The sequence below is a fragment of the Schistocerca americana genome, chromosome 1 (assembly GCF_021461395.2).
Source record: "Schistocerca americana isolate TAMUIC-IGC-003095 chromosome 1, iqSchAmer2.1, whole genome shotgun sequence".
Lineage (NCBI taxonomy): Eukaryota > Metazoa > Arthropoda > Insecta > Orthoptera > Acrididae > Schistocerca > Schistocerca americana.
The window spans coordinates 984,406,630-984,429,373 of record NC_060119.1 but is presented as its reverse complement, the minus strand read 5'-3'; positions in this window follow the sequence as shown (position 1 = coordinate 984,429,373).

The following is a 22,744-nucleotide window of genomic DNA, read 5'->3' as shown; positions in this document are numbered from 1 at the left end:
CAAAACGCCAATGACGTTTACAGCACTTGACGCCCCATATATTGTCTACCATGCAACCACAATATTGGCAGCTAATTGGAGCAGGGTGCGGGGCTTGACATATCCAATGGTGAGCACAGCATGAGGCTACGGAGCGCAGTTGAACTGCTTAGTCGACGAGTAACTCACAACAGTGCTACAGTGCTAGTGGTGGTGATACAAAACAGAGCAATGGCAACGATAAACAACGCAAACCCTGCATTTTATCTACAACAACTGCTGCCAAAGTTGACAGGTAGTCAGAAAGGGACACAAGAAATTTCGCAGAGAGAGAATATAGTGGCACATGAAATGTTAGCGTTTTTGCAAGACTAGTTGATGGAATGTGTGGTGGTGTATGCGCTCAACTGCGTGGGCGATATACATGAGATGCACAATGATGACGGTGCGTGCTTAACAAGTGAAAGGGATAGTGTTACAGGTGTCGAACCAAGTGCTTTATCGTCCTTGCCGGGCAGGGAACCACAAATCCCGTCTTCAGCGAAACGTAGTGAAGGACCATTTTTGTCCACGTAGCGCGTACTAGAAGATCATACGCAACATAGCAAAAAGACATTTATGAAAACATTTGGAATAAATTCGCAGCAATATAACAGTGTACTGCATAAGAAAAACTACGGATATTCAAGGGAGGACAACGCGCACTTGATAGAAAACGGTGTTTGTGCGGTTTACGGGTGGTCGATACAATTTACGCGAAGTACGAGATAGTGATCTATTACGTTATGCACATGAAACTTCGCACGACGTGAATTATAGTCATTTCAGCGGAAGCAGTGGATGGTTGCATAGCTTCAAACAATGCTCCAGAGGTGGATGACGTAAGATGACGAAATTTCAAACAATATGTCAACTTGTTGATGTACAGCAGTCTGCGGAATCGGTCCGAAAATTTGTGGATGAGATAAACAAACTTATCCTATAGTTCAGTAAAGAACTTGTTTCCAACTCCGACCATTCGGGATTTGTAGAGGAAATGCATATGAAAGGAACCCTGGAAATCAGAGATACCAGGAGAGTTGTATATAGATCAGCTAACATCAAAACTTTCTTGCATTCGTGTACAATTATGCCGATAGTTAACCTGGGTGGTGAATTGGCTGGAAAATTATTTATTGTGCTTCGAAAAATTGGAGGTACTGTGTCTCCTACGATTCTTTCTCGTGCGTGTTTTCCTGCAGCGGAAGTAGGAAGCATTTACATCACAGCAAAAAAGAGTGGGAAAATGGGCGTAAGAGAACTTGCAGCTATGGTATGAGCATTGCTTTTGGTTAACTGCTTGTCATAATAATTTTTTTAAAGGACATACTCGCTTAGGGGGAACTTTCCCTCCTGAAAAGTGTGTGACAATGCAATTCGTACCACCTGGAACCACTGTATAAATTCAACCGCCCGGTGTTTCTCTCCGTGCTCATGAAACATACTATCACACCATCTGCAGCTACGCCTTAAAGGATAGCCTGTTTGACGACAAGCTCTGCGACAGAGTGTTCCACATTCAGTTGCGTGACACCACATTCCTTCAATTCTTATTACATCGTTATACCAATATGATTCTATATGCATTTTTTAAGAGTGGACACCTAGCTGAATGTCCTGCATGCTTTGTATCCCCTAAGAGTGCGCCTTTGCGATCACTGTTGCACTGCATTTCGCATTCGGTGTTCATGGTGCAAGTTAATGGTTTGTCCTGAACATTTATTGAGTGCCGAAGTGTAGTACATACATCCTTTAGAAGGCTGATCTCTGCAATCTCGGACACTCATTTTCTTTCTCTCTCCTGATGCACAACGAAGCGTACAAACGACTGGAAAAAAGTGCAGGTCATTCCCGTTTTCAAGAAGGGTCGTAGGAGAGATGCACATGATTATACGTCTTTATCGATGGCTCCAATCTGTTGTAGAACTATCGAATATGTTTTAAACTCTCTCATTATGAAGTTTTTGGAGTACGAAAATAATATTCATTAAAATCACAGCTCGCTCTGTTCCTCCATGAGATCCATAGTACTAGAGACGTTAGCACTCAAGTTGATGGCATGTTCCTAAATTTCAGGCAGGTATTGGACACCGTTCCGCACTGCTATTTAGTCAAAAGAAAATAGCAGCTTTCAGAGTACCGGGCCAGATTTTCTCTTCTTTGCGGAGAGAACTCAACATGTGTCTCTTAACGCAAAAAAATCTGCAGATGTAAAGGTAAGTACCTGAAAGAACTGTGGTACGAGCGTTACTGTTTGATATATATGTAAATGATCTAGCAGTAAATGTCGGAAGCTCTGTAAGCTATTCGCAGATGATGTGATTGTCTACAATGAGATAGCAAAACCAGAAGACATAATGATTTGGAGCATGACCTGCAGAGTACTGGCAGCTGACACTGAATGTGAATAAACATAACATACTGCGCATACATACCGGAAGGAAGCCGCCAGTGTACAACTACACGATTGATGACAAATTGCTGGAAACAGTAACTATACTAAAATATATGGGTCTAACAATCCGGAGCGATCATAAGTGTAATGACCAGATAAAACAAACACTAGGAAAAGCAGATGCCAACTGTGATTCATAGGAGGAATCTTAATTAAATGTAACTAATCCACGAAAGGAGTGACTTACAGAATACTTGCTGTATTTGTTCTTGAATATACCTCATGCTCTGGACGTCTTACTAGGTAGGACAAATACAAGAAAGAGACAAGATCTAACTAAAGGCAGCTATTTTTGTGACAGGGTTGTTTAGTGGGCGCGAGAGCGTTAAAGGGATGCTCAACAAACCCCTAGTGGCAGACGTTGCATGAGAGGCATTGTGCCACACCAATTAGCTTACTCTCAAAACTTCGAGAGAGTACGTTGCGGCAGGATGCGAACAACATATTACTTCCTCCTGCATACGTCTTGCGAAATGATCACAACGGAGGAATTCGAGAAATTTGAGCTAATTTGCTGAGAATTATGTTGCCGCCCCATATAATGGGCAAGGGGGAACATATAGTGGGGCCAGAAGCACCCTCCGCCACACACTGTCAGGTAGCTTGAGGTCTGATGTTTCAGATGCAGAGCTGCTTTTGTAGCTGTACACTTGACAGCAAAAAAAGTGGGTCACTGCCAAATACAACCAACATGACGTAGCTGTGTTGCAGGTCCTCTAAACACCAAAACCCCGTGGGGTACAGTCGTTTGACTACACACAATGGGTACCGCAAGAGACTACTAAGAGATCAAAGGTCTTTATGTCAGTCAGTCTAAGCGTCAACTAATATCGTCATACAAAAAATATTAGAAAACACGTTCTTAGCGATGAGACACCCCATAACACACATAAACTAACCTTAATTACAACAAGTGGCATTCCAAAAGTTCTGAGAAAACGGATTATTTTACATATATCGTACAGTAATCCTTAGTCAAAACTAAATACTTGAGACAATATATGGAGTTACAAAGCTGTATGGCAATTGGAAAAAAGTTTTTCGCTCTCTAAAAGGTTTTCCATCCACATGCTGAAGGTCGCTCAACGGCGAGTGGCTCTGGAAACTGGATATTGGACGAACCATTAGAAAATCGCGATGAGGGCAACAAGCACTCTAACGAAATCTCAACATAAACAGCGAATCACCAGTAATACCACTGTTCTCGTAACACATCAACAGCTACATGTACACAAATTTGAACTTTAAATGACATGACCAACGTCGTCGTTCTGGACCTGGATTCAATCCCAGCACCTATAGCCATTGCTAACTAAGCTAAGCTTTGTTTGTGCCTTATTGAGACCGAATCACTAGGCAAAAAGAGATGTGAAGTATAGACGTTTGCACCAGTATCAGTTATCAATTCAGATCATGAAAATAAATGACGAAAATGGGAATCCTGTCATAACAGTTACCGTCCTGGGAACTACCCCAAACGACGTTTAGTATGGTGTCATTCACAAGGAACAAGGTATGCTCATGTTTAAAAGTGAAATGTCATCATATAAAGCCTGTGACAGGGATGCGAACCCAGCACCTAATCGGATTGTTAACGTAGTACAGTCATACTTAAAAGTATCCGAACGACCTGGATTGCATTTCGCCTGATTCCCATGCAACCCACAAAACGCAGCTGTCTAGCAGGTCTTCTAATCGCTCCTTGATACAGTCGTTTGACTATTGAAAACGGTTCCACCAAGTCACCACTAGAAAACACTGCTCTGTATCACATAACTCAGGATGTAAAGTAATACCACGATACTAAAAGTATCAGGGAACACCTCATCACAGATAAGACTCTCCTTAAGGCTTGTAAGCTCGCATTTATTGCAATAACTGACGTACCTGAAATGTTAGCACTCTCATTATTACGTCAGATAGGTAATGCACGTAGTAAGTTCGTCGTATTCATGATTTCCTCTTCAAAGTAACATACCAAACTTGTTATTTAACACAAAATGTCATTAAAAATTTACGTTATTCACTAGCAGCTAGTTGAGAATATGTATGAACTTCAAATGACACGACGAACCGACTCGTTCTGCATATGGATTCAAACCCAGGTCATGCAAACTAAGATTTCGTGACTGACGGAAATTGTCATTCCTGACTAGGCATAAAGAGAGTGATATACCTCATTTTTGGACAGTATCATTTAGCAAATATCAACTTTAAATTACATAACGTAACATTTTTAACGGACGCGAATTCCTACCCAGCATCTATTGTCCCTGTTAACGAACTACGAGAGATGTTAAGTATTGCTACTTCACAAGTAATTTACTTGAAATGCAGTGAGGTAAAGCTTTGTGTTGGGCAGTGATTCGAACCCAGAACCTAATCGGATTGTTATCGAAGCACAATCAACTTTGACATATCGGATTTTCTCGGCAGTAGCTAGTTGTATTAAATGAAATGACGAGACGAAACATTAATTTTTCCTTCCCAGGACTCCAACCCAGCACGTATCGCTGTTATATTCTAGAGAAAAGGAACGTTAAGTATGGGTTTGTTACACCAGAAGCGACATGTGACCACGTTTCAACTAGAAATAATTTGACAAAGAGTTCAGTGCTGACTAGGAATCGAACCCCACACATATCGTTGTTGACTACACACAAAGAGACGTCAGCTACCGAATTTATCTCCACCAGCAGCTCGGAATTACATCCTTGAACTTACAGTGATCTCGAAAATAGTTCTGTGTCTCACTGGGGGTCAAAATCGTCAGATATCGTTAGTGTTGACAACGAATGAAAATGCATTAAAAATAAAAATTATTATCCACAAGCAGATAGGTGTTCTCATGCTAGAGCTTGATAATACATAGTGAAAAGTTTAGTGCTGGGTCAGGATTCCAACCCATTCATGCGCAATATGTGGAGATGTTGAGGAATCTGCAGTTTTGAACAAACAACAAGTTGTAGTCGAGCTGTGTTGTCACGAAGGGATCAAATTCCGCGTTAAGGGCGGTCTGAGTTGCATTCCCAGTTCAGAACCAATTTTATCGACATACAGAAGCTCAAATAAAAGACTGAATAAGTGTCCTGTGACGATACACAGGGTTTGTTTCGTCACTAGAAAAAAATAACTAGCATAAGAAAGGTTACTGGTGATAGAGTTTGTACATGTCGCCACTCCTTACTTTATTGTGGTTCCACCTAACGTCGACTTGGTAGAGAAGGAATATCATGTTTAATGTGATTTTCAGACCACAATGCCATTATACCTCCTTCACTTGGCGTAGCCAGAAGAGAATAGAATCTGCCTCTTCCTATCAAAAAACATCGGCAGAAGCTGGAATCGAACCAAGACCATCATCATATGAAACTATCATCAGTCCAATAGACCACCAAACCCTCTTCTCCACTACTCATTTCTCTATCATAACACCATTGCGGCACACAAGATGAGAATTCTGACACACAGGCTCCCTGTAGTGGATTGCAGGATGTTCAGTACATTCATTTACTTGGTTGACCGAATCGCCATCAACTAGCTGCCTTGGCTACCCAGTGCATACATTCGACTCTATTTTGTAATCACCGAAATAAAATAACGTAACTGGCACCTACACAGAACTGCCAACAGTGTAGAATGCAGAAATTTAAATAGGAAGTGTTTATTTCCATTTTAGCTACTCTATTGCGTTATCTGTTTGTTGAAACCGTCGTGCAGTGCAAAAGAAATGCTGTAACTGTCTGTCTCTCAGGAGTCTATATCCGGCCATATGCATTATCTCACAGCACTCAGGAATGCCAAAGTTCTGGAGGAACTGTTGTTCACTTCCAGAGGTGCTGTAGCTACGTCACAGCTAGTAGCGTCGCGCACTGTTGATAAGACGTCGCGTGTTCTATTACATTCGCTACTACATTTTCTAAAACGCAATTCTGCTGTCTGCTGAAGTTATCAATTTAATGGAACTTTGAACATAATTCTCTTTACTTCTCATCCCAAAATAGTCGCATGTGGAAAAAAGGCTAACTTCTGCGTCATTATGTTTTTTTCAGGTTTAATAGACTGCCAGGCAGCAGATGCGCTCGAAGCTTTTGTATTATGTATGGGGAGAGAGCATCGTGCCAAAATAGTCAGAAAAGTATTTTCTACATTAGCTGTCGTCTGGTAGTGGCATTTCATTCTTCTTCAAACCTTGTTTGACAGCTTTAACTCAGAACAAGTTTTCTACATGCATGTAATCAATAAACTGCATGTGCATTGTCAGACTGTTACAGATAATATCAGAGAATTCGCATATATCGTTGATGATTAATTTCTCTCTCATGTTTAGTATTGTTTTAACAACACTAAAAGAAACCTTACGAAAACTTTGCCCTCTATTGTAAGAAATGAAATAAATCTACCCACGATAACCTTACGACGAAAGTAAGACTGTTTTAACAAAACTGAGCATCTGTACACAAGCGTGCCTCTATCTGCACGAATTAGTAAAACACTACTCACTTAGAATTCGATTGGGCCTGTGTTTAAAGGGTATGCTGTGTCATACTCAACAGATATGCAAACGTGGCATTTCATAAATAAAGTTATATATTCCTAGAAACCCAAAATTTGCTTGTCAGCAGCGGAAAGAGGCGTTACCCGTTGTGCAGCATTGTAAGTTTTTCATCATTTCTCTGAGCTGAAAGTATTTTCCTACGATTTGCTTATCGATGTTTGATCTGACTGCTTGCAGCTTTTACACAGAAGGAACAAAAACGTTACATTCAGCGAGGTTGGAACCGCAAACCATAACAGTCGCTTTTCCACAAGTCAGCACGTCAACACAGAGCTAGCGGATAGATATGGTTTGCGCCCTCCTCTTACAAGGCCAATAGTGGCTAGAACTCGTAAACCGCTATTTACAGGACGAGATTAGTTGCGATTGCTACGTTCAATGACTTTGCTGGGCTGAAAACCGTAAATTTACAATCTTCTGTTACACTTCAAGCGATACCAACTCAGGTTATTCAATGGAAATGACACGTGAAATCAAGTGAACTTTGAGGCTTAATTCCGTGCACACCAGGAAGTAACTCGTCGATCACAGAGTTGCCAAACATACCTTGCGTTGTTGCCAAATCTCAGTTACATTACCAGCAGGAAGAAGACGCACCGATGTGATCCTACAGTGGGCTGGGAAGTGACTGTAGCTGGCGCCTCAAAGACGCGGCTGCTACGGCCTGGAATACGTAATGAGTTTGATTCGCATTTCTGTAACTAGGTTTAGGGACTAGAGCTTAGTTACTAATAATATTCAGAACTGATTGCTAGTAAGCATCATAAATCAGTAACTCTCATAGTTGCTTTTATATTTCCTTCGTAACTGTACTCAAAACTAAGAAACTCATTCACGGACGTTTTCGTGCCTCGCCCATAGTCGAGCACAACAAACAAATAAAAATAAAAAGAGAATGTGGGTGAGTGTGTGTGTGTGTGTGTGTGTGTGTGTGTGTGTGGTGTGTGTGTGTGTGTGTGTGAGAGAGAGAGAGAGAGAGAGAGAGAGAGAGAGAGAGGGTAAAAAATTGTTGTAAAGAAATCTTCCATAAAAATGACTCGTTCCAAATCATTACGAAATGTCGTATTCATGATCTATGGGACAAGTATTAATCTTATTTAATCTAATCTAATCATATTGCTGACTATCCATGAAGAGTCATGAACTACCGAAATTTTCGCCTATATCAGTAACCAAATCAAAACTTGAAAATAAAAGACGACAGTTTTTGTAATAAACCGGGCTCCTATCAAGACCCTTTCATCCCTGTTAACTAACTATGAAAGATGTCTGATATACCTCAATTCAGAAGTAACGAAGTGTGTATGAATTTAAAGATGAAGCGCATGATGTGAAGTTCTGCGACGGAGATACGAACCCAAGACGTAATCGGATTGTTAACTAAGTAAAATCAAATGTTACGTATCGGTTTTTCTTGCCAGCTGCTAGGTGTTTAATCTAAAATAAGGACACAAATTTTTGTGCCTGAGCGACAATCGAACCGCACTCCTATCGTTCTTCTTTATTGTCCACGAATATTGCTTAAGTATCAATTACTTACTCACCAACAGTAAGTTGTGTGCGTGTTTGTCCAGAAATTGTTGGCAACATGAACAGACATTAAAAATGCTCGTTAATTTTCACTAGCAGGCCGGTGTGCACGTGGTAGGGCTTGAAATGAAATTATGAATATTTTTGTACTGGATCAGGATTCGGACCCACATATTTACCTTTGGAAGAGACCTAGAGAAGACTGCAGTCTTGGGAAAAGGAATGAAATGATTGAACTATACTGTTCCGAGAGATTCAGATCCTCGAAAGAGGAGATACGAATTCGAATCACCGTCCAGCACCAAATTTTTCAGCGTCTGTAGTTCAATCAAGTATAAGTAAAATAAGAGCCCTGTTCCTTTAGACGGCTATCAGTTCATCAAATAAAATAAAATTTTATAATGTAGGTAAGTTTACTGGGGACAGTATTTCTGTTTACCCTGACCTCCACCTATGTCATTTTCCAACGCAAACCGGCTCTGCCCAGTTTGGAATGAAGGAACTTGGTGTTTAATGCGGATTCTGGATTATAACAGCTTTCTCTTGAGGTTACCAGAGGTAAAGTAAATCTTTTTGTGCCTCTTAAAAGTAAATGCCTGAATCCACGCATTGCACTTGTGATAGTTCGTTCGACCAGACCATTGTGGCCACATTTCCCAGTCCCAGGAGTGTGCTGTAATGGATGATGTGCTTAGCTTACTAAACTAGTCACGGTGGAAAAAAACGCGAGTCTATTAAATGGTCAAGTAGAAGCAAGCTTCTGACGTGGAGATTATGCTATTCTCATGTCAGCAGGATGTAAAGACTCTTCTAGGCGTCATAGCCTCGATTTGAAGCCATTTTGAAATTTTCACTAATCCAGGAAATTTCTTAGTTCGAGAAAATCCACTGTGAAGTGTCAAGGTTACAGGATAATTCGATAATCACCGTCATTATTACTGTCATTTTCTTCATACCGCTGCTGGAACAGATGTGCTTGAAGATCATTTAAGTCCTTTTGGTCATTATAGAAGTAGTTGTCCAAGAACAAGTTCTTTACCTGTCTACGGAATCATCTTAATATCAAACATCAGCAATTATTCGTAGATCACATTAAAACTAAAGTAATTGATGAAGACGTTACTTGATAACGAAAACGCCCTGCCTTTCTTCATTTACTTGCGCCTAGAAATGGCTGTCGAATACTGCCAAACCAAAATCCAAGGGATCTTACTGCCTTCCAATATACGTCGCTGTCGGTTCTTCCACGGTTCTAGGCGCTACAGTCTGGAACCGCGCGACCGCTACGGTCGCAGGTTCGAATCCTGCCTCGGGCATGGATGTGTGTGATGTCCTTAGGTTAGTTAGGTTTAAGTAGTTCTAAGTTCTAGGGAACTGATTACCTCAGCAGTTAAGTCCCATAGTGCTCAGAGCCATTTGAACCATTTTTTGCATCGGTGCTTCCAAATGATTTGGTCGACGTGACTTGTTCAAGTTGTGTATGACACAGAATTTTTTAGAAAATCAATTGTTTTCCTTTGCAATAAACAAAAAGATTTTCATTCTAAGCTATCCAAGTCCAAAATTTTTGCAATATTAGTTCAAATTTAATATTCGCTTCCATAATGTAAGGAAAGTATTTCACAGTTGCAAAACCCGCATCCGACTCAGTGTCCTTACACTTAGTCCCTGGCCATAAATTCTAGCTCAAAGTGACGCCAGTTTAAGTAACCTAATGTAGCGAAGACTGTTTGCCAGTGCTCTTTCTCACAGGAAAATATGCAATTTACTCATTGGGCTCCATAAATACACTGTAACAGTAATTTCTGCGTGTATGCAATGCATACGGATTGTAGAATTTAGTGGTGCTCTCTCTTCCACTTCTGTGTTCAATATGCCTGACCTAAATGGGCCCTTTATCATTACAGGCCCTGGGCGGTGCAACATCATATTGACAACAGTAATGTGCTTATACTGACAACCTCATTGTTCGTTTTACCCGATTTTGTAATCATTTAAGTAAAACAACATGACCTTCGAGTGGGAGACATTTCGTCCCCCTTTTCCTTCTGTGAAATTTGTCAGCAGCTTTTTGCCTTCGAACCAGCGAAATGCGGCAGAGTACGGCTGATAAACGATTTACAAACCACGATTTAGTGCCGTTAACACGATTTCTTTAAACATTGGCGTAGCTGAAGGAATTTAGTTTCTTCTTAAATCGTCTTATGCAGCAACATTCACAGATATCTCGAACAGGAAAAGCTCTTTATCCAGGTTCGAAGGCTGTAAAACAAACTTTTGTGTCAGGTTGATCGTTTCGTCTGATAGCACTGCGTAAGTATTTCGTGTAAGAGGTATTAAAGTAGTGTTCCTGTAGCTGTGCGTATGATTAGTAGAAAACGAGTTTCACACCAATGGGTACAGTACTGACAAATACACTCCTGGAAACTGAAATAAGAACACCGTGAATTCATTGTCCCAGGAAGGGGAAACTTTATTGACATATTCCTGGGGTCAGATACATCACATGATCACACTGACAGAACCACAGGCACATAGACACAGGCAACAGAGCATGCACAATGTCGGCACTAGTACAGTGTATATCCACCTTTCGCAGCAATGCAGGCTGCTATTCTCCCATGGAGACGATCGTACAGATGCTGGATGTAGTCCTGTGGAACGGCTTGCCATGCCATTTCCACCTGGCGCCTCAGTTGGACCAGCGTTCGTGCTGGACGTGCAGACCGCGTGAGACGACGCTTCATCCAGTCCCAAACATGCTCAATGGGGGACGGATCCGGAGATCTTGCTGGCCAGGGTAGTTGACTTACACCTTCTAGAACACGTTGGGTGGCACGGGATACATGCGGACGTGCATTGTCCTGTTGGAACAGCAAGTTCCCTTGCCGGTCTAGGAATGGTAGAACGATGGGTTCGATGACGGTTTGGATGTACCGTGCACTATTCAGTGTCCCCTCGACGATCACCAGTGGTGTACAGCCAGTGTAGGAGATCGCTCCCCACACCATGATGCCGGGTGTTGGCCCTGTGTGCCTCGGTCGTATGCAGTCCTGATTGTGGCGCTCACCTGCACGGCGCCAAACACGCATACGACCATCATTGGCACCAAGGCAGAAGCGACTCTCATCGCTGAAGACGACACGTCTCCATTCGTCCCTCCATTCACGCCTGTCGCGACACCACTGGAGGCGGGCTGCACGATGTTGGGGCGTGAGCGGAAGACGGCCTAAAGGTGTGCGGGACCGTAGCCCAGCTTCATGGAGACGGTTGCGAATGGTCCTCGCCGATACCCCAGGAGCAACAGTGTCCCTAATTTGCTGGGAAGTGGCGGTGCGGTCCCCTACGGCACTGCGTAGGATCCTACGGTCTTGGCGTGCATCCGTGCATCGCTGCGGTCCGGTCCCCGGTCGACGGGCACGTGCACCTTCCGCCGACCACTGGCGACAACATCGATGTACTGTGGAGACCTCACGCCCCACGTGTTGAGCAATTCGGCGGTACGTCCACCCGGCCTCCCGCATGCCCACTATACGCCCTCGCTCAAAGTCCGTCAACTGCACATACGGTTCACGTCCACGCTGTCGCGGCATGCTACCAGTGTTAAAGACTGCGATGGAGCTCCGTATGCCACGGCAAACTGGCTGACACTGACGGCGGCGGTGCACAAATGCTGCGCAGCTAGCGCCATTCGACGGCCAACACCGCGGTTCCTGGTGTATCCGCTGTGCCGTGCGTGTGATCATTGCTTGTACAGCCCTCTCGCAGTGTCCGGAGCAAGTATGGTGGGTCTGACACACCGGTGTCAATGTGTTCTTTTTTCCATTTCCAGGAGTGTAATATGATTATCAACCTAAGTCTGCGTTCATCCACAAACAGAGGCGTATTTGTAATATTGAAGCTAGACTAGGTATCCTTGTCTTCCTTGAGTAGGAAGGCGTTTGCACACACGTATACGAGGGTAATCCCAAAGGTAAGGTCTCCTAAGGGACACGCAAGTGCCAACGCAGGCACAAACGGGAGATCCTTAATTTTAATGGCAAGTAGAAACCACAGTGTTGGCTGCAAGGTGGCAAGGTGATAAAGAGCAAGACTGTGGATACGAAGGTTTGATCCTTCACCAGTCCCACGATTTTTATGTGCCGTTTTACACATATTTCCCCTGGGGCAGTGTTTGTTGATGTGAAAAATTCCGAGTTGCACTGTGGTCCGAAAGCCACGTAAAACTGTAGGTTCCTCTGTTAACTGGCTAGGTAAGTCAACTCAAAGGTCGGCTGAAAGCAACAGCATACCACCTCCAACAAGACCGTGCCTATTAAAGCACTGTGGTGTTCAAACCACTCTTGCGACTGATGACTGCTTTACTTTCTATGGGTTCCAAAACTAATGATCTTCGGGTTATTAACATTTTTGTGTTTTCATGCTGTAGCTTTGATATCAGTAAACGTAAGTAACCGACCGAGCACTGTCACCGTTCGAGTTGTCAAGGTGGTAGACGACGATGCTGTCGACCCCAGTTACAATTTTGGTCATGGCTATGTTTCAGTCGAATACCTCTATGTGCCTTTCTGCGTATTTCAAGATATACTTTTATACACTTGGTAAGCTTCCAAATTGGTATCTGATAGAGCTGTATTTAGCAACATGAATCAGATATGTTTTCCGTGCAATATATCGGACAACACGTCAGTGCAGTGAGATTTCGTTTATGTGTTGCGCATAGTGCAAGAAATATTTGTGTTTTGCTTGCTTCTGTGATAGGTTTCACCTCACTGAATGCGAGCAAGCTCACGAATAGACAGTCAATAATTGGAATTACGCAATAACACACTTAAAAGTTGTATTTATGCATTATGTATCCCGATGAAAATAACTGTAAACAGGTTATATGCCTACTTGCTTATTATCGCGCTTCTCGATGCTTTCCTCAAAAAATAAAAATAAAAAGAGAGAGAGAAAGAGACAGAGAGAGAAAAAAGAAATGTATTTCAAATATCAGCTCAGTAACGCCATGTTCGTCTCGTGATGTAAAGCAAGGATAGTTGATATGTAATATCTCGTTGTACTAGCGATATGTATGGCTACGGGGTTCTTTGTTTTCTCTCTGCAAACAACTAGAACAGAATTCAGTAACAAAGTGGTAAGAACACCTACTCAGTGCGCCAATTAAACACTCCGCCATTCTTGGTTATTTTGTTAATCGTCTGTAAGCCAGTAATCATCCTTGATTATTGATTTGTAATTACTACCACTGTTATTGTTATTCGTCACCCCACAACCGCTTTCCTATCACTCATTGCCGCCGATGCACGTAACGAATGGATCAGGATGAATGGAATGTGGGATGTTTCGTCACGGAGAATATACACATTTATCTCGGCGTCTTGTGACAAGGTAATATGAAAATCTCAATAAGAAAAGACGACAATAACACCCAACTATTTCTGCCCACTTAACACCAGACAAATTGACGTCTCACTGTATTTTGATTATAATTCGTTAGCCTTTCTGCGACCTCATTTTAATACCTCGTGGGAGCAGGCATAATATTTTGCTTTTTGAACACCGAACAATAACACACAAAGATAGTAGATGGAAGGATACAAAGAAAAATCAGACTCATGGGTGTGGAACCAGTTCATCATAAGAAGACTAAACAAGAGGGAAACATTACGAAAGCAATGAATACGCTGGTTAGTATACATTAATTGTATAGATCTGAAGATGAAAAAGCGCAGATCTTCACAGTGCCCGCATCTGCACTTTAGTTTCTGTCTTAATGGGCATAATTTTTAGTTTCTTCTCTTCTGAATTATCAAAGGAATTGATTATTACGTGGTACGGAATAATTAGGTAACTGTGTTTCTTACAGCTTCCATTCGCACCAACATTTTTCTACATTCTCGTGCAATTCATGGAATTCTACTTGTATGATCACGAGACTGCACATAGATGCAATCGATTTCGAGGTTCAAAGTGTTTGTTATCTTACTTTTCGTGACAGGTTGGCAAAGTTGATTTCCAAAGACATTTTATTGTACTGAAATAATCTTTTGTAACAAAGTAACAAGGTAAGTGTTTTATTCGTATATATTTTGTGGGAAACTGTAATCGTGATGGAAGATTACACACCTGAATGTTTGACACAGCTGGTAGGAGAAAACGCTGCATATTAACCAAATCCCGCGCCTTCTCTTCGTATCCTCCTATGACACGAACAAAGGATTCTCCTCCTATAACGCTACAGAGCTGTTCCCAGCACAGCTGAGAATTGGCAATATCGTCACAAACATTTGGCAACACTGTGACAGTGCGGTCACTTTCGCGTATGGTACTGAACTGACTCGCTATATTCACTTGATATTCCCTTTCCATTTGAATGACTTGTGGTATATAATCCTCAAGTAAACCAAGACACAGAGACAGAAATTTCAATTTTTTGGCTAAAGAAATGCTATTCTTCACATAAGTGACAACTTTTAATATCTTTCACGATGCGTTATGAGGCTGAGCGACCAATACCATGACGAGAGTGGCGTGCTGGCAGCAGTGTGTCCGACGCCGCGTGGTACCGCCCGTGTCTCATGTTCCAACGGTTAAAAAAATCGTCAGTTATGTAACCGTGGTAGGGGCAGCGCGTGCGAGCTTTTTTTGTGTATTATTTCATGGAGCTGCCAATTCCCAGGAAAAAATTCTGTAACAAAATCAGAAGAAAACCTTTACACATCAAATCCTCTTGGCAGCTCGACTCAGTAAGTTGTGTTAATGGTCGCAGATCTCGGCTTTCTGACTGCCAAGCTGCTATCCAATACAAGCGTCTCTTAATAAATTCGAATCGACCGTCAACGATACGAAATTCAATAATGTTCTTCACTTAAGACTCCCATGCCAGGGTGATAAGTATGAAGGGAATAAATTGATTAGCAAATAGCAAAAAAATACTATCAGCTCAAACTGCAATGGTGAAAAACTTTCAATGCTGCACACCAGGTAACGCCTCTTTCCGCTGCTGACAGGCAAATTTTGGGTTTCTAGGAATATATAACTTTATTTATGAAATGCCACGTTTGCGTACATGTTGAGTATGACACAGCATACCATTTAAACACAGGCCCAATCGAAATCTAAGTGAGCAGTGTTTTACTAATTAGTGCAAATAGAGGCACGCTTGTGTACAGATACTCAGTTTTGTTAAAACAGACTTACTTTCGTCGTAAGGTTATCGTGGGTAGATTTATTTCATTTCTTACAATAGAGGGCAAAGTTTTCGTAAGGTTTCTTTTAGTGTTGTTAAAACAATACTAAACATGAGAGAGAAATTAATCATCAACGATATATGCGAATTCTCTGATACTATCTATAACAGTCTGACAATGCACATGCAGTTTATTGATTACATGCATGTAGAAAACTTGTTCTGAGTTACAGCTGTCAAACAAGGTTTGAAGAAGAATGAAATGCCACTACCAGACGACAGCTAATGTAGAAAATACTTTTCTGACTATTTTGGCACGATGCGCTCCCCCAATACAAAATACAAAAGCTTCGAGCGCATCTGTTGCCCGGCCGTCTATTAAACCTGAAAAGAACAAAATGACGCAGAAGTTAGCCTTTTTTCCACATGCGACTATTTTGGGATGAGAAGTGAAGAGAATTATGTTCAAAGTTCCATTAAATTGATAACTTCAGCAGACAGCAGAATTGCGTTTTAGAAAATGTAGTAGCGAATGTAATAGAACACGCGACGTCTTATCAACAGTGCGCGACGCTACTAGCTGTGACGTAGCTACAGCACCTCTGGAAGTGAACAACAGTTCCTCCAGAACTTTGGCATTCCTGAGTGCTGTGAGATAATGCATATGGCCGGATATAGACTCCTGAGAGACAGACAGTTACAGCATTTCTTTTGCACTGCACGACGGTTTCAACAAACAGATAACGCAATAGAGTAGCTAAAATGGAAATAAACACTTCCTATTTAAATTTCTGCATTCTACACTGTTGGCAGTTCTGTGTAGGTGCCAGTTACGTTATTTTATTTCGGTGATTACAAAATAGAGTCGAATGTATGCACTGGGTAGCCAAGGCAGCTAGTTGATGGCGATTCGGTCAATCAAGTAAATGAATGTACTGAACATCCTGCAATCCACTACAGGGAGCCTGTGTGTCAGAATTCTCATCTTGTGTGCCGCAATGGTGTTATGATAGAGAAATAAGTAGTAGAGAAGAGGGTTTGGTGGTCTGTTGGACTGACGATAGTTTCATATGATGATGGTCTCAGTTCGATTCCAGCTTCTGCCGATGTTTTTTATAGGGAGAGGCAGATTCTATTCTCTTCTGGCTACGCCAAGTGAAGAAGGTATAATGGCATTGTGGTCTTAAAATCACATTAAACATGATATTCCTTCTCTACCAAGTAGACGTTAGGTGGAACTACAATAAAGTAAGAAGTGGCGATATGCAGAAACTCTATCACCAGTAACCTTTCTTATGCTAGTTATGTATTTCTAGTGACGAACAAACCCTGTGTATGGTCACAGGACACTTATTCCATCTTTCATTTGAGCTTCTGTATGTCGATAATGCACTTTCATTCGTTGTCGACACTAACGATATCTGACGTTTTTGACTCCCAGTGAGACACAGAACTATTTGCGAGATCACTGTAAGTTCAAGAAAGTTATTCCGATCTACTGGGGGAGAAAAATTCGGTAAGTGTCGGCTCTTTGTGTGTAGTCAACAAAGATATGTTTGAGGTTCGATTCTCAGTCAGCACTGAACACTTCGTCATATTATTTCTAGTTCAAACATGCTCACATGTCGCTGCTGGTGTAAGAAACCCATACTTAACGTTCCTTTTATCTACAATATAACAGCGATACGTGCCGGGTTGGAGTTCTGGGAAGGAAAAATTAATGTTTCGTCTCGTCATTTCATTTAATACATCTGGCTGCTGCCGAGAAAATCCGATATGTCAAAGTTGATTGTGCTTCGATAACAATCCGATTAGGTTCTGGGTTCGAATCACTGTCCAACACAAAGCTTTACCTCACTGCATCTCAAGTAAATTACTTGTGAAGTAGCAATACTTAACATCTCTCGTAGTTCGTTAACAGGGACAATAGATGCTGGGTAGGAATTCGCGTCCGTTAAAAATGTTGCGTTATGTAATTTAAAGTTGATATTTGCTAAATGATACTGTCCAAAAATGGGGTATATCACTCTCTTTATGCCTAGTCAGGAATGACTGTTAATTTCCGTCAGCCACGAAATCTTAGCCTGCATGGTTGGTTCAAATGGCTCCGAGCACTATGTGACTCAACATCTGAGGTCATCAGTCCCCTAGAACCTAGAACTACTTAAACCTAACTAACCTAAGGACATCACACACATCCATGCCCGAGGCAGGATTCGAACCTGCGGCCGTAGCACTCACGCGGTTGTGGACTGAAGTGCCTAGAACCGCACGGCCACCGCGGCCTAGCCTGCATAACCTGGGTTTGAATCCATATGCAGAACGAGGCGGTTCGTCGCGTCATTTGAAGTTCATACATAGTCTCAACTAGCTGCTCGTGAATAACGTAAATTTTTAATGACATTTTGTGTTAAATAACAAGTTCAGTATGTTACTTTGAAGAGGAAATCATGAATACGACGAACTTACTACGTGCATTACCTATCTGACGTAATAATGAGCGTGCTAACAATTCAGGTATGTCATTTATTGCAATAAATGCGAGCTTACAAGCCTTAAGGACAGTCTTAACTGTGATGAGGTGTTCCCTGATACTTTTAGTATCGTGGTATTACTTTACATCCTGAGTTATTGCGATACAGAGCAGTGTTTTCTAGTAGTGATTTGTTGGAACTATTTTCAATAGTCAAACGACTGTACCAAGGAGCGATTAGAGGACCTGCTACACAGCTGCGTTATGTAGGTCGCATGGGAATCAGGTGAAATGCAATTCAGGTCGTTCGGATACTTTTGAGCACGACTGTACATAAAATCAGAAGTTAAATATCAAATGTTTTCACCAATAGCGAAATGCTGGAACCTTAATTGACGATAGAATTGTTTTTGTCTGACTGGGATTCGAACCCAGCATCTAGCACCGTCGTTTTGTAGCCAGGAACAGACGATAAATAGCTATTGTTGGTTCACCAGTAGCGAGATGGTCGCATGTTTAGCTAGACATCAGGCGACGAAAAGTTCTCTGCTGAATGGAATTCAAACACCGCACACGTGGTCATGAAGAAACTTTAACTATCAAATTCTTTTCCAATAATAGCTAGGAATGGCATGTTTGTAGTTTCAATGATGTGATGGAAAATACTCTGCTGGCTAGAAATTGCATCCACAACATGTCGTCGTTGGTGATCACGTCAAACCCAAATCCGTTTTCACCAGTAGGATGGAGAGGAATGTTTGAACTTGAAAAGATGTAAGGAAACGTTTGATCTTGTAATGTTGTGATAAAAAGCTCATCATGTGGCTGTGAGTTGAAACGAACACGTTACAGCTGACAACGCAAGAAGAGACGTTGAAAATGCAACTATTTTTCACCAGTAGTTCGAAGTGCACATGCTAGGGCTTGAAATGAAATAATGAATATTTTGTGCTGATCAGGATTCTAAACCATATAAGTGCCTTTCGCGGACGCCTAGAAGAGTTTGCAGTCTTCTGGGGCACAGTGAAATCGAATTCTAATCCCAGTCCAGCACCACAATTTTCAGCGTCTCAGTTTCAAATAAAGTAAGAGCCTTGTGAACTTACATGGCCATTGGTTCATTAAATGAAATACGTTTTCTAGTTTACGACAGCTTGCTGGTGACAGAGTATCTGCCTTACGGGGTTTCTCCATCTGTCACAGCCCAAACGAATGCCCAGTCGGCAGCGAAGGGATGTTATCTTTACTGTGGATATTGAACTACGGAGCTTACTGGCGTTCTGCACTTGGCGTTACTAGGGGTGAAGGAGAGCTACTTGTGTGTGTTAAAAATCTACGCCTGACGTGAGATGTGAACCTACGCGTTTTACACAGCAATACAAAATTAATCCACCAGACCACAGAACCCCCTGCCAAGCACATAATTATGAATTGCAGAGTATTCATTTAGATGTAGATGCAGATGTCAAGGGACGCGTAACAGGAAGGTGGGCGGGATCTGGGTATGAATAGATGTGCAGAAGTGCAAAATATAAGCGTGAAATGCTTGCAAAGTATTGCTTACTTAGATGTGTGCCACAGTTCATTTTATCTTAGGGCCGAGAGATAAGGAAGGACTGTTCTCAGAAGAAGAATGGGTTATAGGGAAGGGGAAATCAAAGAATACGGTTTCATAGGTGGTGAGAAGAATGATAGAGAGTAAAGACAGCAGCAATTAAAAGAGAAGATGTAGCGTCATTGGAAACCGCTAGATTTGTTTACAAAGTTTTGGGGGAAGGTAATAGAAGGGCACTGCCGGCCGAAGTGGCCGTGCGGTTAAAGGCGCTGCAGTTTGGAACCGCAAGACCGCTACGGTTGCAGGTTAGAATCCTGCCCCGGGCATGGATGTTTGTGATGTCCTTAGGTTAGTTAGGTTTAACTAGTTCTAGGGGACTAATGACCTCAGCAGTTGAGTCCCATAGTGCTCAGAGCCATTTGCACCATTTAGAAGGGCACTTGCGGCGAAAGTGTCAGAGAGAGTGTGAGAGAGAATAGAAGAGGTATTAACAACGAGTAAACATAAATGTTCAAATGTGTGTGAAATCTTATGGGACTTAACTGCTAAGGTCATCACTCCCTAATCTTACACACTACTTAACCTAAATTATCCTAAGGACAAACATACACACCCATGCCCGAGGGAGGTCTCGAACCTCCGCCGGGACCAGCCGCACAGTCCATGACTGCAGAGGCTAGACCGATCGGCTAATCCCGCGCGGCGAGTAAACATAATATGAAATCGTTGGCGTATTGTGTGGAGGACGGAGGGTGTATTCATGGATGGAGGGGAAGAGAGAGACGTATTTGAAATAACAAAAACTGTGGCAGAGTCCATCTACGCTGATTAGTTTGTAAGTATGTAGACAGGGTATAAATGAAATCAAAATAGAATACTTAACAAACTGTATATTCAAAATAAACCCACTTGAATTAAAAGGGCAACTGAAAGGAAAGCTAACCCATATTGTATCTTTCCGTTGCCACCCGATCTTCCACTAGCCCCCAATGAGGAAAAATGACGAAAAAGAACGAAAAAGAAGACATAGCAAAACATTTTAAGAACTCTAATATTTTATCCAGAATCCTTCATTATATTGTACTTCTATCACGCGTCTTGGCATAGAATGTATAAGCCGTCGGACGTAACAGCCTGAAGAAGCAACTTGCTCCAGGCTTCCAGGACGCAGTCCCAAAGAGCGTCCGCAGTAGTTGGCTGGTTTCGTGGCCAGTTCTCTGTTAATGTTCCGGCGACCTCAGCCCACATGTTTTCCATGGAGTTCATATCAGCCGCCCGTGGCGGCCAGTCCATGACGTTGACGCCAATCGTGGAGAGCCGCTGCTGAACAAATGCAGTCTTGTGAATGGGAGAATGGTCCTCTTCCCATGTGACGTCCCCTTCTGCGTACAGCATTCGCACTGACGGAAGCATCACATTTTCCAATACGTGGGCATACTGCGCGCTGTCCAGAGTTCCTTCTATCCTGTGAAGAATTCCCGCCCCTCTCGCAGAATTACAACCCCAGCAGGTAGCAGATAGCCGACCACTTCTTCTCGCCGTGGTTACATATTCGCGTCGATGGCGAGTCCCTTGCGGCCTGTAAACGATTCGTGGACCGTCGTTATTGGTGGAAAACACCTTCTCATCAGTGAAAATGACGTTGTCCCACGACGCCCTCAGATAGAGTTCCGCAAATGCTAGCCGGTATAAAACGTTGTCTTCGCTGAGCTCTTGTTTCACGGCGGATCGTCGTGAATGCAGTCCAGCGTGTCACTGGAGCCGGGGAAGTTGGTCTCCCGCCGCAACTGCTTCGCATTCAGAAAGGGATTTTCTCTGCTCCTAGACACTAGGTCCCTGTCTTCCTGCTGTGAGATCACTCTCTTCCTACCTGAGCCGGGAGCCCTGTTGGTGGTGCCTCTTTCAAGGCAGATCCTCCACCATCTCGTTGCAGTGGTATGTGGTACGCCATACCGTCTGCCAGCTTCTCTGATGGAACATGCGCCTTCCTCAATGAGAGCGACGACTCTACCTCGGCCGGCCGGAGTGGCCGAGCGGTTCTAGGCGCTTCTGTCTGGAACCGCGCGACCGCTACGGTCGCAGGTTCGAATCCTGCCTCGGGCATGGATGTTTGTGACGTCCTTAGGTTAGTTAGGTTAAACTAGTTCTAAGTTCTAGGGGACTAATGACCTCAGCAGTTGAGTCCCATAGTGCTCAGAGCCATTTGAACCATTTTTTGACTCTACCTCGAATAGATCTCTCTCAGTGAGCCATTACGGCAGACAGCCTGATGTGTGTTTCTGCTTGCCGCTCTTATACTGATTCCAGAAGAGGAGGTAAACATATTTACGTCAAACGGAGCGGCAGAGGCAGAGGCATGCGGCGCAGCCGTGCTGGCTCGTCCCGGGCTGTTGGCCCACCAACGCCACGGCCAGCTCGCTCACTTGCGTCTCCCTCGGCCAGCCTGGCTGGCTCGTAGCTCGCGAGCCGCGGCTACTACAGACCCGGACGGCATGGCTACGATCACCCCTTGAAGGATCAAAAGTTACACCTAACCTACCCAAGTCTGTAGTACAAATTAACGCAGCTACAGCTATTATGCTATAACATGTGCAGGCACACCTACAGTTGACGATTTATTCAAATATTTGACGAACAATAGTTTCAAAAATACATTCATTTTAAACATAGCTACCACAAAATATTTCACCTAGCTAGCAATAGCATGACGCAGGAAACTATACTTTCTTGTAAGCGCTGTGCATTAGATGTAGCCTTAAGAAAACCTGTATTCAACCACGACAACTAAGCGGAATGTAAAAGTAAACAGGTTTGATGGCAGCTTCTCCAAATAATAGTATATACTTAGTATATAATACACGTTTTGTGCACTTACAACAAGTACTCAGTGTCTCTGAAACAATACGTGCTGCACGACGGAAATTACTTTCTGCTGAGGCACTTCATTTACATCTGAATGA